The sequence below is a fragment of the Xenopus laevis genome, chromosome 5L (assembly GCF_017654675.1).
Source record: "Xenopus laevis strain J_2021 chromosome 5L, Xenopus_laevis_v10.1, whole genome shotgun sequence".
In the NCBI taxonomy this organism is placed as follows: domain Eukaryota; kingdom Metazoa; phylum Chordata; class Amphibia; order Anura; family Pipidae; genus Xenopus; species Xenopus laevis.
The window spans coordinates 88,683,184-88,699,405 of record NC_054379.1 but is presented as its reverse complement, the minus strand read 5'-3'; the positions used below and the strand labels follow the sequence as shown (position 1 = coordinate 88,699,405).

General features: G+C 39.5%; 1 protein-coding gene across 3 annotated transcripts in view; it reads right to left on the bottom strand.

The window, feature by feature from the left end:
• Positions 1-15,497, bottom strand: part of bach2.L (BTB domain and CNC homolog 2 L homeolog) — a 187,614-nt gene extending 172,117 nt beyond the window's left edge. Inside the window, exon 1 of one of the 3 annotated variants that reach the window (XM_041563018.1) lies at positions 15,009-15,497. The gene's annotated coding sequence lies outside the window, so the exon portion shown is untranslated. The remainder of the gene's footprint in view (positions 1-15,008) is intronic. The other 2 variants (XM_041563020.1, XM_018263387.2) reach the window with 2 other exon arrangements.
• Positions 15,498-16,222: the final 725 nt, after the last annotated feature.

Genomic DNA, 16,222 nt, shown 5'->3' with positions numbered 1-16,222 from the left:
AAAGCAAAAATAGAGCAACTGAAGCATAAAAAAGGGGCCAAAGGCAAGAAATGGAGTTTGGCAAGAATAAGAATAAAAAAGGTTCTAATGAATGTATAGCGTTTCAGAAACAAAGATGCAATTTAAAAGTACAGATTGGCACCACTAAGTGGAGGTTGTGAGTCACACTCACAATGCTACAAACATTAGCAGACTAAAAGAACTCAAAAGCATACTCTGCATCTTTTGCAATTTATTTCATATATAAAGTAAAATATAAGTCTGATGTAACAATTTAAACATCAATTTTGGATACAGATCAGATTAAATTTGTTTCAACCACACTGCCAATGCTAGATGATCAAAAAAGGCTAGAGGTAGGCAACCCTAAGGGTTTTATTACCATGCAACCCTAAAATATCTTGGCTACAATAAGTTCTGAAAATTAATTGGAAAAATACCAGAAAAACTTTAGAAAGTGTTGAAAAGCCTGTGGTTCTGGTATTTGCTAAGTAGGTCACTAGCTGAGTATACTGGGACTTGCAGTTAAATATCATCTGAAATGATAATACTTCCTCTCCTGACCTCTATACAGGTATGGGATCCGTTATCTGGAAACCTGTTTTCCAGAATGCTACAAATTACAGAGAGGCTGTCTCACATAGACTCCATTATAATCAATCCAAATATTTTTAAAAATTACTTCCTTTTTCTCTGTAATAATAAACCAGTGGCTTGTACTTGATCCCAACTAATATAGAATTAATTCTTATTGGAAGCAAAACCAGACTATTTGGTTTATTTAATGTTTACATGATTTTCTAGTAGACTTAAGGTATGAAGATCTAAATTATGCAAAGATCCGTTATCCTGAAAACCCCAGGTCCTGAATTCTGGATCACGGTTGCCATACCTGTATTATTTTGAGACAGACAAGCGCAGATAATAACATCTCCTATACAAAGGGGACATATGTGCAACTAATTTTAATAGAAATGTTCAAGTCACAATAACTGATTCTCCCACACAGTAACACAGATCCCTGACCACATCACCTACTCTCTTACACCCGGTGGAATCAGGAGGGGGAGAAATTTCAGTATGATTAATTGTGGTGTGCCACATTTTCCCTCCCAGATGAAAGTGGTTCACAGCTTTCGAAAACACTTATGTATGCATGCAACAATGTTTGCAAAATTGAAGATTGCATTCTGATTCGTACTCAGAATGCAGCAGACATTTCAGCCTGTTGAAAAGTGTTATGTTCATCTTTTGCGGCACTTTCACACCACCTGAATAAATGCAGTGGAAGAGGAAAAACCTAACACATTTGAGGTTGCCATAAGAACAGAAGACTGAAACTGATGTAAAATCTTTGCGGATAAAATTGCAATTATCTGGCGCATGTCAGCTGTCTTTTTTCCAGAGACTGCTGTGGTCTTGGCTCTCGGTACCCGGTTTTAATTAATTCATTTGATTCAATTTTTTTCAAGAAATATTTCATTGACCTTATGAAAAGAAATTGGTTTTCACGTGAGAGGGTTGTTTAGAATACAATTTTACTGATTCACCCATGGTGGTTATGGATGCTATATATGTGGCACATGTCCCCTTTTAGCCCTGCAATAAAAGGTAGCTGGAAATTCACTTCAAGTTTTAATACTTCTGTAGCAAAAGTTTCAAATATGTGTTTTTTCCATCACAAATAAGATACCACAGTTCTGAAATCAGACTTCTATAAGATGGGTTTGCTGATATCTAAATAGAAACCTAATGCCCCAACATACGGAAGTGACATCATGTAGACAGGTATTCAATTATAAAGGCAGCCGAGGGCCTCAACCCAAAAGCTTCCATCCTAGGCACAGGTCCCAGGGTGCCTATATATATATATATATATATATATATATATATATATATATATATATATATATATATATATATATATATATATATATATATATACACACATACATACATACATGGCCCTGAATACAAAATCTAATCAAAAATAGTTGCTGATTTCAACATAAGCAAAGCGACTAAGAGCAATATTTTCCAACCTTTTACTTAGACTTGCAAACTAAAACCACATGCTTTATTAATAGAACTTCAACCCCACTGATAAAGATGAGTCAGTTGCATTGGCGGAAACTTAGCATCCCCATCTCTGGCATGTCAAACATCATATTGTTTTTTAAATGTAACCCCCAGACTTCAAAATAAATGTGCTGGTTTTTTTATTTTTTTTTTGTTTTTTTTTAACTTTCTGTTTATTGAAATTTACACATATATTTGACAGTATGTATTTCCTTTTCTTGTCCATACATGAAATAAATGTGCTGTTTTTTTTGTACGAAGGATGAATAGGAATAATAATACACACAAATGTTTCAGTTGTTGGTCCAATCAGCGGTACCTTTTATTTCTCTTCCTTACCTTCCCTGCATGCAATGAAAGCTGCCAAACTTCTTATTTATTACCCCACCACCAAGTTATTAACCCATAGATTTCTATGGGCTGTAGTTCAGTAGCAGCTACTGTATAAACAGCTCGCTTTAAGGATCTTACACACAGGTGTTTATTGCTACATTTCCCTACGATGGATCTCTTCTGTGTTCTACTGAAGAGGAATGCAGCCCAATCTTCTGGATTGGGTTGTACTTACTCTGAAACATGCAAGCACCGAATGCAGGTGGAATGTATCAGTTACAGACAAAGTGATAAATTAATACGCAGGGCCGGAACTAGGGGTAGAAAGAAGAGGCATCTGTTTAGGGCGCAACAATGTGAAGGCGCTGGGCAGGTGCCTGAACAAGATTCTTCTGCTACCCCTAGTCCGGATTCTCTACCCTCTACAGCTCTCGTCTACCCACCTCTGTCGCTCACCAATCTCTGTCCCTCCCTCCCCTGCCCTTTCGCTTCCCTTTCATTGCCCTCCCCTATTTTATGGTGCACACAGTGGGCGGGGTTAGCCAACCGTGCCCTGGTAATACGGTGACCAATTCCAGTACATGTATGTAATCTGTTATTTGGATACCTGTTGTCCAGAAAGCTATCTACCATAGAGTCCATTATAAGAAATAGTCCTAATTTTTAAAATGATTTCCCTTTTCTTTGCAATAATAAAACAGTATCCTGTAGGTGATCCTAACTAAGCTTTGTGAAATCATATTGGCGGCAAAACAATCCTATTGGGTTTAAATGATTTTTAGCAGACTTAAAGGGCACCTTCACACTCTGGTAGGGGGAAACAATATTTTCTTTTTCACTATAAACGCCCCTCGCCAGCGCTAAGCCAACTGCCCCGGGAACGAGCTCCCAGTCTGGTTGGCCATGTTGGCACACACACTTGTGCATAATGAGCAAGTTCCCCCAATCACTCATTATGTGTATGTGTGTAAACTTGGGGGGGGGCATGTTCAACACTCCTACATCACACACACACACACACACATGCACATAATGAGCAAACAAGGAGACTCAATACCCAATATAGGTAAGTGTGTCACCTTCCGGTTAGGGTTGCCACCTGGCCGGTATTTTACCAGCCTGGCTGGTAAAAATTATGGTTGATCTTAATGTTATTAATAGGGAAAAAAGATAAATATATAGGAAGGCCGGTATTTTTTCCAGAAAAGGTGGCAACCCCATTTCTGGTTCAGGCAGGATAGCACTAGCAAGGTTCACATTTTTGGGGAAAACAAAGGAGTATGGACTCTATAAACCGTCACTTCCATCTGGAGAAACGAAGTGTAGTGATCCAAATAACAGGAATCCCCAAGTCCTTAGTACTCTGTATAATAGATCACACACACATTTATGCAAAATTATATAAAGCCACTTGATGGGTCCTGTCATTAAGAATTCACAGATGCCTACACAGGAGTGATCTCGGAAGGTGATTCATATCATATGTAAGCCATATCATATAATATCACAAGTACAATTACTAAACACTTATACACTCAGTAATAACCTAATCTCTAAAATACACCTTTTTTCTTATAACTATACAGGTATGGGATCTGTTAACCGGAAACCCGTTATCCAGCAAGCTCCGAATTACTGAAAGGCTGCCTCCATTTTATCCAAATAATGACAATTTTAAAAAATGATTTCCTTTTTCTCTATAATAATGAAACAGTACCTTGTACTTGGTCTAAAATAAGATCTAATTAATCCTTATTGCAGTAGAATCAGCCTATTGGGTTTATTAAATGTTTACATAATTCTTAAGGTATGAAGATCCAAACTATGGAAAGATCCATTATCCGGAAAACCCCAGGTCCCCAGCACTCTGGATAACTGGTCCCATACCTGTAGTATACCTGTACATGTTTAAACAGGGATACAAAGCCCTCCGGCAGCCCCCGCTGTGAAACTAAAAAGTGATAAATTTCTGGCAAACTTTGGGTGAAATGATGTGACTTTAGTTGAACCCAAACTTGAAGATCGTGGTCCACGTTGCTCATCTTTGACAGATAAACAAATTAGCAGCTACTGTGAACTGCATGGCTAGGACATGTGCAGGACCAGGCATGAAACATGACCATAATAATGCTAATTATTTAAATGCTGTGACACAAGCCATCCACATAAATTAGACTTTAAAGGGATAAGGTCACCCTTGGGGGAAAAAGTCCACTACTTCAGCATAAACTTCAGCCAACAAAGTCAAATTTTCTTAAAATACTGCTGTCTACATCATACGAATAGCTTGTGGTGAACTATCACTTTAAGCCATGAAAATACTGTTACTTTCAAAGAAGGCATTTGGGATAATCATGTACACATGTACACTACAGAACAGCTGCAAACAAGCATCTACATGTTAATGTCAACTAAGAATGCTAAGTTGTTTAAGGTCACAAGCAGCTTATGAGAGTCATTCCCATTTAGCCCCTCCTCTCATTATTCTTTGTATACAAACATTACAATAAACCATTCGTTTGGAAGTTCCACTTCTGCGTGACTCCAAAGATTCATTCCAGGACATTCACACTGATTTCCTGAAAAACACAAGTTTTAGCTAACAAGGACAGGATCTTTTCCTGCCTCCAAGGCACAAATCTCTAGACTCTCCTCCAAAAAACTGCTATCATCTTGATCAGGCTTGCATGTCAAACTTTAGGCCTTCCAGCTGTGGTGAACTGCAAGTACCGTCATTTTCCCCAAGTTCACGCTGAAAAGCAGCCCTTAGGGGCATATTTATAAAGGTGGGTAAAAAAAGAAGATGATCTTTTGTTTTTGGCCTGATTTTTACAATTCTTTAAATATTTGCCTTCATCTTCTGTCTGTTTTCAGCTTTTTAAATGGGGGGCACAGACACCGGCAGCCAAAAAACTATTGCTTTATGAGACTGCAAATTTATTATTTGTTATCTTTCTATTCTCAAGCAACTGCCTGGATTCTGGGGTAAACTGTACCATAGCAGCCAAATTCCACTATAACTTCAAACTGGAGAGCTGCTAAACAAAAAGTTAAATAATTTAAAAAAAACCCACAAACAGTGAAGTAACTTCAGGGGTAGCAGCAGGTGCAATTGCACCTGGGCCTGCACCCTCCAATAGGGCCCACCACAGAAACTGCGCACACTAGTGATGTGCGGGCCGACCCGATACCCGCGGGTCGGGCGGGTTCGGGTCGACCTCGCACTGCTCCTCGCGGGTGACCACCTTCAAATGCCGGTTTCTGACTTCCGGTTTTATAGTCCCGCGTCTGCTCGCCCTGTCCCTTTTGTGACGTCATAGGCGGGGTGGCGCGGGTCTGGTCTATAAAAGAACCCCGGAAGTGCGGGTGCGGGCTGGCGCAGGCTGGAGCAGGGCTGGTTAGGTTCCGGTGCGGGTCAGGAAACCTCTGACCCGCACATCAACATGGAGAACCTAGGGTAGTGTATCCCGTAATGATGGGGCAGACTGGTGTGGTGGTAAATGCAGTTTTGCACAGGAGCATATAGTTCCCTAGTTACGCCACGTCCACAAAGAATACAAAATGAAGACCAAGTGCAAATTGTCTCCAAACATGACTACAGTAAGTTAAAAATTTATTTAAAAATGAATTGCCCCTTTAAAGGAGACATATAGCACAACTAAAAAAAACCCTACCAATCTCGTAAGCAATAATGAATAACATATGGTGCTAGTTTTACTTTTGGACAAAAATGTATATAATATTTAAAAATGGCCCTTTTTTGCAGCTCCCTATAGCTCTTCTACAGTCCAGTTCTGTGTTTCAAATGAGGAGTGGGCATGTCCTAATGGTCCCTGCCAGAAGCACAGTAGGAAGAGGAAAGCCAATCACAACCCTGCAGTCACACAAAGACAGGCTTCAGTTCCCTATCAGGTCTGCCTAGCTTCTAATAGGGTCTTATGAGTGCTGCTAGTTCCTGTGCACAGCCTGGGAAAGGAGGCAGCAGAAATGGAACAGATGGGCGGGGCTAGAATGGTTTTTGCAAAAAATTTCAATAAATCAGCCGGAAGCACTACTTTTTTCTACTGTATCTAAAAGAATATAATGCACTGGCACATTCTCGATTTTTACATAATTTGTCTCCTTCAGTTTCCAACAAAGTCTTAGGAGCCAATTCATTAACTTCGAGTGAAGGAATAGAAGAAAAAAAAAACTTTGAATTTTTTTGGCTACTTCGACCATCGAATGGGCTACTTCGACCTTCGACTTCAAATCGAAGGATTCGAACTAAAAATCGTTTGACTATTCGACCATTCGATAGTCGAAGTACTGTCTCTTTAAGAAAAAACTTCGACCCCCTAGTTCGCCACCTAAAAGCTACCGAACCCAATGTTAGCCTATGGGGAAGGTCCCCATAGGCTTGCCTAACTTTTTTTGGTCGAAGGATAATCCTTCGACCGTTGGATTAAAATCCTTCGAATCGTTCGAAACGAAGGATTTAATCGTTCGATCGAATGATTATTCCTTCGATCGTTCGATCGAAGGATTATTCCTTCGATCGTTCGATCAAAGTATTTGCGCAAAATCCTTCGACTTCGATATTCGAAGTCGAAGGATTTTCATTCCCCAGTCGAATATCGAGGGTTAATTAACCCTCGATATTCGACCCTTGATGCATCTGCCCCTTAGTCTGCAGTCTCTTCCCAACAGTTCCCCAGGATCTTCAGTTGTTTGTGGCCTTTCACCTTTCTCATAATATGCAGATGCGTACTTGGTGGAATTGGTGGTTCACGAGTGACAAGCTTTGCTCGTCTATAAAATATAGAAGTAAATATATGGATAAGACTCAACTTGCCTTTTCATCTGCGTTTTAAATTGTACTTGTGTTTTTGGCTACTGTATACAGCAGGCACCTGGCTTATCCTTTTGTATGGCCATCCCTACTGAGGAACAGACCCACTTAAGTCAGAGACTAAAGCAGTGGGTCAGACTAAAACATTTCCAGAGCAGCTTACAGGAACAAAGTATTTAAAAAGTGCAATTACAAACTGTAAATTGAGACTTGGAAGGATTTGTGCAATGCCTACAGCCCGTAGTAAGGACACATCATTTACAAAGATATTTGGGGCAAATTCACTAACCGGCGAAGTGGCTAACGCTAGCGAAAATTCGCCAGCGTGACGTCATTTTACCACTTAGCCAATATTCTAACAGTGGCCCTGGCGAAAATTTGCCAGCGAATTAGCAGCCTAACGCCTTTGCAAAGTTGCACTCTGGCGAAGGGGCGAAATTACGCACATTTACTACGTTTTTTTTTTTATGAATGTTACCTCTTTCGCCAGAGTTGACTTTGCCATATGGCACCTTAACTATACTGTGGGCACATGTGTAGGGCATTAGAACACCCCTATCTACTTTTATTACGTTTCCCTGGGATTGTGTAGTGTAATGTGTGCCGCAGCATACACGTCCATTCATTTTTAAATTTGGCGCCGTATGCAAGTTAGCCTTCGCTATCGTAACTTCGAACGGCTGATTGTACTATCGATTGCGCAACTTCACAAGCATTTGGTAACCTGTGTGCAACTTTGGATCTTCGTGAATTTGCACTGCCTTGACGAATTTAAGCCTGGTGAAGTGAGGCGAAATGCGGAGAAGGCAACGCTAGCGGATTTTCTGAGGTAAGTAAATTTCCCCATTGCATCAATTGATGTACACAGTAGTTACATGTGTTTTGTGAAATCCTAATGCTAAATTAAAACTATAACATGTCACAACAAAAATGTGTTCTTGAGTAAAAAGCTAAAATCCAGAAACATAAGCTGTCAGAGGATGCTGGGAAGTGTTGCTTAGCTACAGTCCAGGTTGAAGATTGTGGCTCTGAAATCATTACTGTGGGAGTTTTATTTACATCCCTGCGATGGGAAGGGCTGTGGATGAAATCCCAGAAAAATAGATTCACTCATGCAACAGAAAAGAGGGAACAATGCTCCTTTTGTCACTATGTAATGATGCAATTGTTCTACATTCTGCACAGGAACAAGCCAAGTGCAATCAAGGTAAAGGTCTGAGGAGGATGTGTGCTCTGTATTATGTACACAACACACAATGAAAAAAAAAAAAAAAGACCTTCAGACTGTCCTGCCAATAAGCTTTCTCTTTCCATTGAAGGGGCATGTAAGTCAGTTGAACAACGATCAGATAAGTGACAGTTGCACATTCTTTCATTCATGCTGTGGATGATTTAGAGAGGGCAGCTTAGGGCTGGAGTAGACACGTGAGTCAGCAGCAGCTGCCTGTAGGAAACTGCTGACAGGCTGTATTGTTCTAGCAGTCACAAACCACTACACACACACACACACCTACCTCATAAACACAAGATGGGTGTATGTAAATCGGACACAGGCACACCTCCACACTAACTCTTCCTGTTTTCCAAGGCAAGGTCGACATTAACCTCTTTGATGCAAAGCCTAAAATGAATGTCTTGCAAGGGAGATAATGCAAGTTTAAACTGCAAGATTTTTCCCCTTTTCTATAAAGCCAGTTATTTTGCCTATTTGTCACTGAATGGCATTTCTCAAAGACAAATACTCTGAAATGTTATATTGTGATATTAATCTCAGCGTGTCCTAAACCTTTCCCACACTGGCTGCACCAAATAACACACATGAAGACTTCCCAGAGGAGACTGCACGATTTACATACGCTAATGTGGAAAATACCGTGTTTGTGATAATCTTTGACTTCTTACTATTTGTTAGATTTACACTTTAAGCACAAAGGGCATGTAGGATGAAAAATCCTAAATATATTTAGTTAAGGGCCCCAACAAATAGCACCACTGTATAATTACATATAGCACCTTTATGGACCGAATTTTCAAAACATCCCAGCAATTCTATTTTGAATATTAACATGATCTCTTCATATCCTTCCACATCTTCTGATACTGTGCAATCTTAACTATCATCCATGTGCATGATGCTCCAACACTAGAGGAGGCCTGTAAACAATTCAAGTAGTGGTGATATCTCATAGACCCGGAATGCAGCTCAAACTTTAGAGCAGCATTTCCTTTTCACTATTCAGTGGTGCGTGGGTTAATACACAATAATAAAGGGGAAATGGTAGTCCTTTAGTGACAAAAAGAGCTAAGAAATGGGGCAATCCCCAACAAAATGAAATGTATTTTTGTGTTCTGGGTCATTTTGGCAGATGGATCAATCAAAAGGTTGCTCTGGGGAACGTTTTTTTTAAACCACAAGACTACACAGCAGCAAACTTCCTCTTTTTTATTACTATGTGCTTATGAAACTGAAACGTAATGTAAGCAAAGACTATAAATTCAGTGTAGCCGGGCGGATACAATGATAAAACGTATGACAGCAAAAAAAAAAAAGCAGACCCTTCCCCTGGTTACAAGAGCAGTTATCTTTACAACCTGCTCAGAAATTGTAGCCTTCTTGCAAGATTCCAACTAGAGTCAACATGACCCACGTCCAAATAAAGTTGCGATAACACTTAATAATATCCTCCAGCTTTTGTGCAGAGTAACAATATTTAACAATGATTTACATTATTTTTGGATACAGTTATGGATGCAGGTTTCCCAGTGATTTATGGGAAACTGTTCCATTTGTCCTATAATACAGCACATTTGTTACTATGACTGTCCAATTGGGCGAATCTTGAGACAAATGTAAACTCAAATATAAAATTGCCTTATATTATGAATATAATTGTAACTCTCAGCAACCTTTCAAAGCACAAAATGGCACATTTTCAGTGGTTTTAAAATGATCTGTAAATGTAAATGATATTAAAAGCAGCACCTGTCTGTCCCTAACTATTATCTGTTCTACTTATTTTGACTTTTGAAATAATGAAGCAAAACCAAGTATAGAAAAAACACTTGTAAAGAAACATGTAAGACTACCTTCTGCTACCTTATTTCATTAGACACAACTAGCAGTGCAGGATGAGACAGAGATTCTAGGTACAGTTATTTACAAATAAATTTAAAACCACTGCATATATTTATTTAACCTATTTTTCTACAGTTATGAAAACATTTTCTTTCATTTCACAAAATTATTTTTTTTCCTTTAAATCCCTTACAGATACTGTTATATAAGAGATACTATTAGTTTCAGTTACCTATTAAATGTGTTTTTGTTTAATTTAATATGTATTTTTAGTTAGCGCTGCGCAGCTCCTAAATATTAAAGTTTCTAATAGTAGACAATTTTATTAAAAAAACTGCTTTGATGCTGTTTCCTTTGCCTTTTTTTTCCATCGCCTTTCTTTTCCATCACAATAACTCTGCAATAGGTTTCAACAAGGGTCTCTGACCATTGTGGTTCCAGCACTCTGTTATTAAGAAATTCTACCATAAAGCACAAGGGACCCGCTGATTTGTGAGAAAAAGGAATTCTTAACCGTTCAATTACACTTCTCTCGGTAACAATTTCAAAATTCAAATAAACTAGTACTTTCAAAGGCTACTCTTCTTTATCAAATATTAAATAATGTTTTTGACTTAAATACAAAACGTATTCTATTTTAAGTTATAAAAATGCCTCTATAATTGATAAACTGAATTATATTTAACACAACACAAACATCAGTGTGTTTTAATGTTATGTACTAATATACTGAGAACTATGAAACAAATCTACTGGAGATGGAGATGACAAAAGTCAGAGTATTTTATTTTGTCTGTCCTGCTATTGTATATGGATGCTATAGGCTGTAGACACCACTTTGAAAACAAATGTAAAAACTTTAACATAACTTCTAACATTTATCATATGTGAAAATTATAAACTATAAATACTTTAGAAAAAACAATAATATTAATGAAACACGGATGCAAAATATAAAAGTTTCAGCTGCATTGGGAATAGCAAGTTTTGGGGCAGATTTATCAAAATGTGAGTTTAGAGCTTAATAAATAAAAACTGACCCATGTTCTATTCATTATTATGGGATTTTTAGAAGCTTATTTATCAAATGATAGGTTCTAATTATCACCCATTGATAAATACAATTCAAAAAATCCCATAGGAATGAATAGAACCTGGGTGAGTTTTTATTTATTAAGCTCTAAACTCACATTTTGATCCATCTGCCCCTTAGTCTAATGCATGGTCTGCATTTTATGTTGACAGGACTTTCATGCTCTGATCTAGATCCTTTTGCAGCAAGACACATTCATGCTTTTAGAGAGGAGTTAACGTTGAGGCAAAATATAAAAATAAATCCAATCATGAAGAGCTAGCTCATGGCGAAAAGAAAGAAAAGAAGGGGACCAATTTAGCTGCAAAGCTTAGTCAGCCTTCTCAACAATGATCCTCAAGCTATTTCAAGGTTGAAGGTCAACCTCTATTTAGCCACAATATTTCTTTAACAACCCACTGTATTTTGACAGATCACATAACTGCACACACTATGGTTGCACAGCTGATACAGGCAAGCTAAACTTCAGGATGGGATAATCCATTTAAAGTCAGCAGAGCCTGTTCGATACAAAGAGCTGCATCTAGCACATACTTTTTTAAACAGAGATTTATTTATATAATATAGAATGTTCAGGGATTGCTGGAGGCTGAAGTGTAACAACAGATAGGGTGGATGGAGAACCCTCAAACAGCACATACACATATGAACGATGTACAGTCCAGAGAACTAAAACGCATCCAGCAAAAATGGTAGACAAAGTTGAAACTAGCTGCCCTAGCATTACATTATGTAAAACTACATTTGATAATCATAGACAACCTGCAGCACGTAGAAATATCCAAGACAACCATTCAGGATTAGTTCAGCTGTAAAACAACCCAATGATTCCAATACAAGGCATGAGTTTTACCCACAGATTCAAAGTAACTCTCAACATTCCCTTCATAGTGCTGAATAACAAATTGCTACATGGACTTGTTCTGACTCAACAATATAAAGTGAAAATGTATTATGAAGATTCACAAGAGCTCAGCAGATTCTCTTTTTGTATTGATAAATGCAATACTATTGTTGTAGTAAATGCAACAGAACTAACAAATGTCATGCAGTCTATTGCAAACAATCAGATTTTTTAATACAGGTATGAGATCCGTTATCCGGAAAGCTCCAAATTACGGGAAGGCCATCTCCCATAGACTCCATTTTAATCAATTAATTCAATTCTTTACAAAAAGATTTCCTTTTTCTCTGAAATAATAGAACAGTACATTGCACTTGATTCCAACAAAGAAATGCTGTAATCAATCCTTAATGGAGGTAAAACAATCCTATTGGGTTTAATTCATATTAAAATAATTTTTTAGTAGACAAGATATGGAGACAAAAATTACAGAATGACCCCTTATCTGAAAAACCCCAGGTCACAAGCATTCTGGAGAACAGTTCCCATACCTGTAGTAAATCCCTACTGGCTAATTAGTTGCTGTGGGTTACTAGACCTGGGGACTTTTACTACATTTCTGAATAAACATTTAACACTTCCAAAACTCTAATGACTACTATATTTTTGTGCAATACACTTTACAGAATATTCAAATTACATATTTTATGCAGTGTAACTACAGATTTACATTTGTATATATTTTTGCATTTTAGAATTTATGTCCTATTGCTATACTTTCCCTTTTGTCTTCTCAAAGATGGGGAAACACTGTGGGGTAATGTAGTAAAACTCAAGTTTTCAGCAGGTCTACTTACACAAAGTAGTTTGTATCTGCTAGTCACTACTTACTACATATGTTAGGCTCCCAGCAGGAGAGTACGTTCAGCGTTTCAGAACTACAACATTTGGGCATCTGCCCATCGAGTTTTGGTAGCAAGCAGGATGTTACTGCACTACATTATGTTTACTATTATCCCCACTGGGAGGTGAATTCACTATTTATGTTTTGCAGCTGAGTGTTATTATCCTTCTCGCTTAAATACACTCGGCAGAGGAAATCTACTGTGAAAACTGTTTGAACCACATTGGTCAGAGCCGAGGAAACACATTTTGCTGATGAATTGACATTCGAGAAGCGGCTTGGAAATTCAGCTGTAATGGTGAATAAGCGGCATCGCTTAGCATCAGGTTAGCAGTTGTGCTTTTGGGTCAGGGGTTTTTCTAAGGATGATCTGAAGGGGTGGAATATTATCAATATCACGTATTTAATATTATGCAGATTAAAAGAAATGCCCGCTGTTGCCGGTAATGCATATGGCTTCCCATGCCTGATTCCTCTCATGAAATCTTTACATACTGCAGTAAATAAAGCAGCCCTCAATATGCTCATGAACCGCACAGACACTAATCAGAGGCATTGTAGTTAAACAAGAACATGATATAACATAAGAGCCTATATACTGAACCCAACAGAACTAGAATCTTAAGAGGCTGTAGGGTAACACTGATTGACATGCAGCGCTCCGGCATAGGTTGATCTGTAGCTCTCACAGCACACACGAGCAACCAAAGGTTTTCTGGGGAAGCTAGAAGGTGTACACTGACAGCAGATGGAGATCTGAAGGTCAAAGTCTGCTGATCTATGATGTGTGACAAAATCCAGCAGGCAACCTATAGAAGTGTTCCCCTACTAACCCTGCTTCCCAAAACCTCTAGGGTCTATGCAGCAGCAGCAGCACTGCCAAGATATATAAAACCTTTACAAGGCACATTGCAATGCTGCTTAGAGGGTGCTAGATAAAGGCACCTTACTGAATGTTTTTTGTTTTTTTTTAATTCTCTTCTCAAGCATGCGGTGTGATTCAGGTAAACACTTCATTCACTGGTATCATTAATAATTTGGGACGGCTTTGTCAACACCAAGCACCAGCTAAAACTAAGGATCCACCTTGTGCTGCTGCTAAATGTGCTGAGTAGTGCTTGCAGGCAGCAGTCACGGGCAGCTCCACTGAGCTCAGCAGAAGCAACTGGCAGTCACCTTGTGCTACCCTGCCTAACTGCCTGCCTGGATAAGTCGCTCATTGACTCTTCTGTTGCCTCATAAAGCTGCGGTGCAGGAGATGGGGGGAGACCTTGGGCTGCCCTGCTAGCCACAACTGCACATTGTTCTACAGCAGCCACTCAGGGGTTAAATACATGTTCTACAGCAGCCACTCAGGGGTTAAATACATGTTCTACAGCAGCCACTCAGGGGTTAAATACATGCTCTACAGCAGCCACCCAGGGGTTAAATACATGTTCTACAGTAGCCACTCAGGGGTTAAATCACATAATAAATATGACAGCTGTTGTCTCTGTCTGTAGAAGCACAACAGGGCCAGAGTCAAGCGGGCTTATCCCAGTGCTCCCACAAGCGCTAACCCTACACTAACACCCAGGAGTCGTAATGGAACACGTCTGGAATGTCGATCGGCGCTACAACAATGCAGCTACTGCGCGCAATCTGCCCGATGCACAGGGCCGGAAAAGCGCATTTCATATGCATATATGTCCAGCCAGCATAAGCTTCCGTACATTTTACAGGACTACAAATCCCAGCATCCCCCAACATCACAGTGCTGGGCTGGAGGCAGTTTGACATTGTTAGCCAGGTGGCTGCTGTACCCAACCTGCAGGGAAACCTACCCACCCCCCTAGCCAATGCACTCACCTCCCGTGCACTTTCAATTCCTCCTTCTTTCACTTCATCTGCTTCTTTATATTTCCCGACGAACCGTTAAGGGACTGCTGCTGCTCGGCCGCTTTTTGTTGTTGTTGTTCCCAGGAGCCAAGGAGAGCTTCTCAATCACGATCCACTCCCACCTCCTTGCAAAGAGGAAGGCTAGGGCTGCAGCGCTTGTGTTGTGTCTGATGTGTCAGTTTGTGTAGAGGTGCAGTTGTCAGTCCAGGCTGTGCCACAGATGCTCTGAATGGACAGATTCAGCTTAATGAGCCTGGGTTGCACTGTAGTACAAGCATGGCCACTCGCCTGTGTGTTTGTGTATCTCCCAGAGTGTGTGACTGCCCCTTTCTCCCTCCTTATTGCCAGGCAGCGTGTGTGACTGCTGTGTGTTTGTTGCTCTCTCAATGGCCCGCCCACCCCTCAACCTCCTTCTCTGCCTCCCTGCTCGTTTATTGGCTGCCCAAATCGGAGACTCGTTACTGACATCTACTGTGAGCTCCTGAGGCGGAGTGTCACATATCCTGTTGTATTGTGACTCATTGCACAATGGAGGCATTGTTTACAACTGTACAACTGTGAGCTAGTAATATTGATTCACCCCTTCCTTCATGGGAATCGAATGGGTGCTCTCAGCACTCTACTCCATTTACTTGCTCTGGCTTGCCAATAAAACATTTCATTTTAACTGACACTGGTGGAGGGAGTTTGCTTTATTTTTCCTTCATGTACTAAACTGTTTTTATTCTCAGACGTAAAAAGTGTGCTCAGTTGTGCTTCATAAAGTGACTTTTTACACTGCCGCCTATAATGTCTGTAAATATATAACAAATAAATTGCTGCACGGGAACTTTAATGATTGGTTCTTGTTCTCTATTCAGTCAACAACCCTCCATTTTTTCAGGAGTTACAGATTTTGGGTTCTGTCCCTGGTCTCTTGTCGCTCTTAAGCATTTCCCTTATTTCTCATGATTGTCCAAGATTTTGGACAATTTGTGGACAAAAATCCGATGGGCACATGCGTAGAATATGTTTTCAGTGTCATCAGCGTAGCGGAATCTGTGGTGGTAACCGTATAACTAGATATTACTAGATATTACTGAACCTCATAACAAATTATTTTTCAGGCCCCCAAAATATTTTGCTTGTTTTATCAATATTTATTGAAACTGCATATGAATTAGGGCATCATCGGGCCCCTTCAG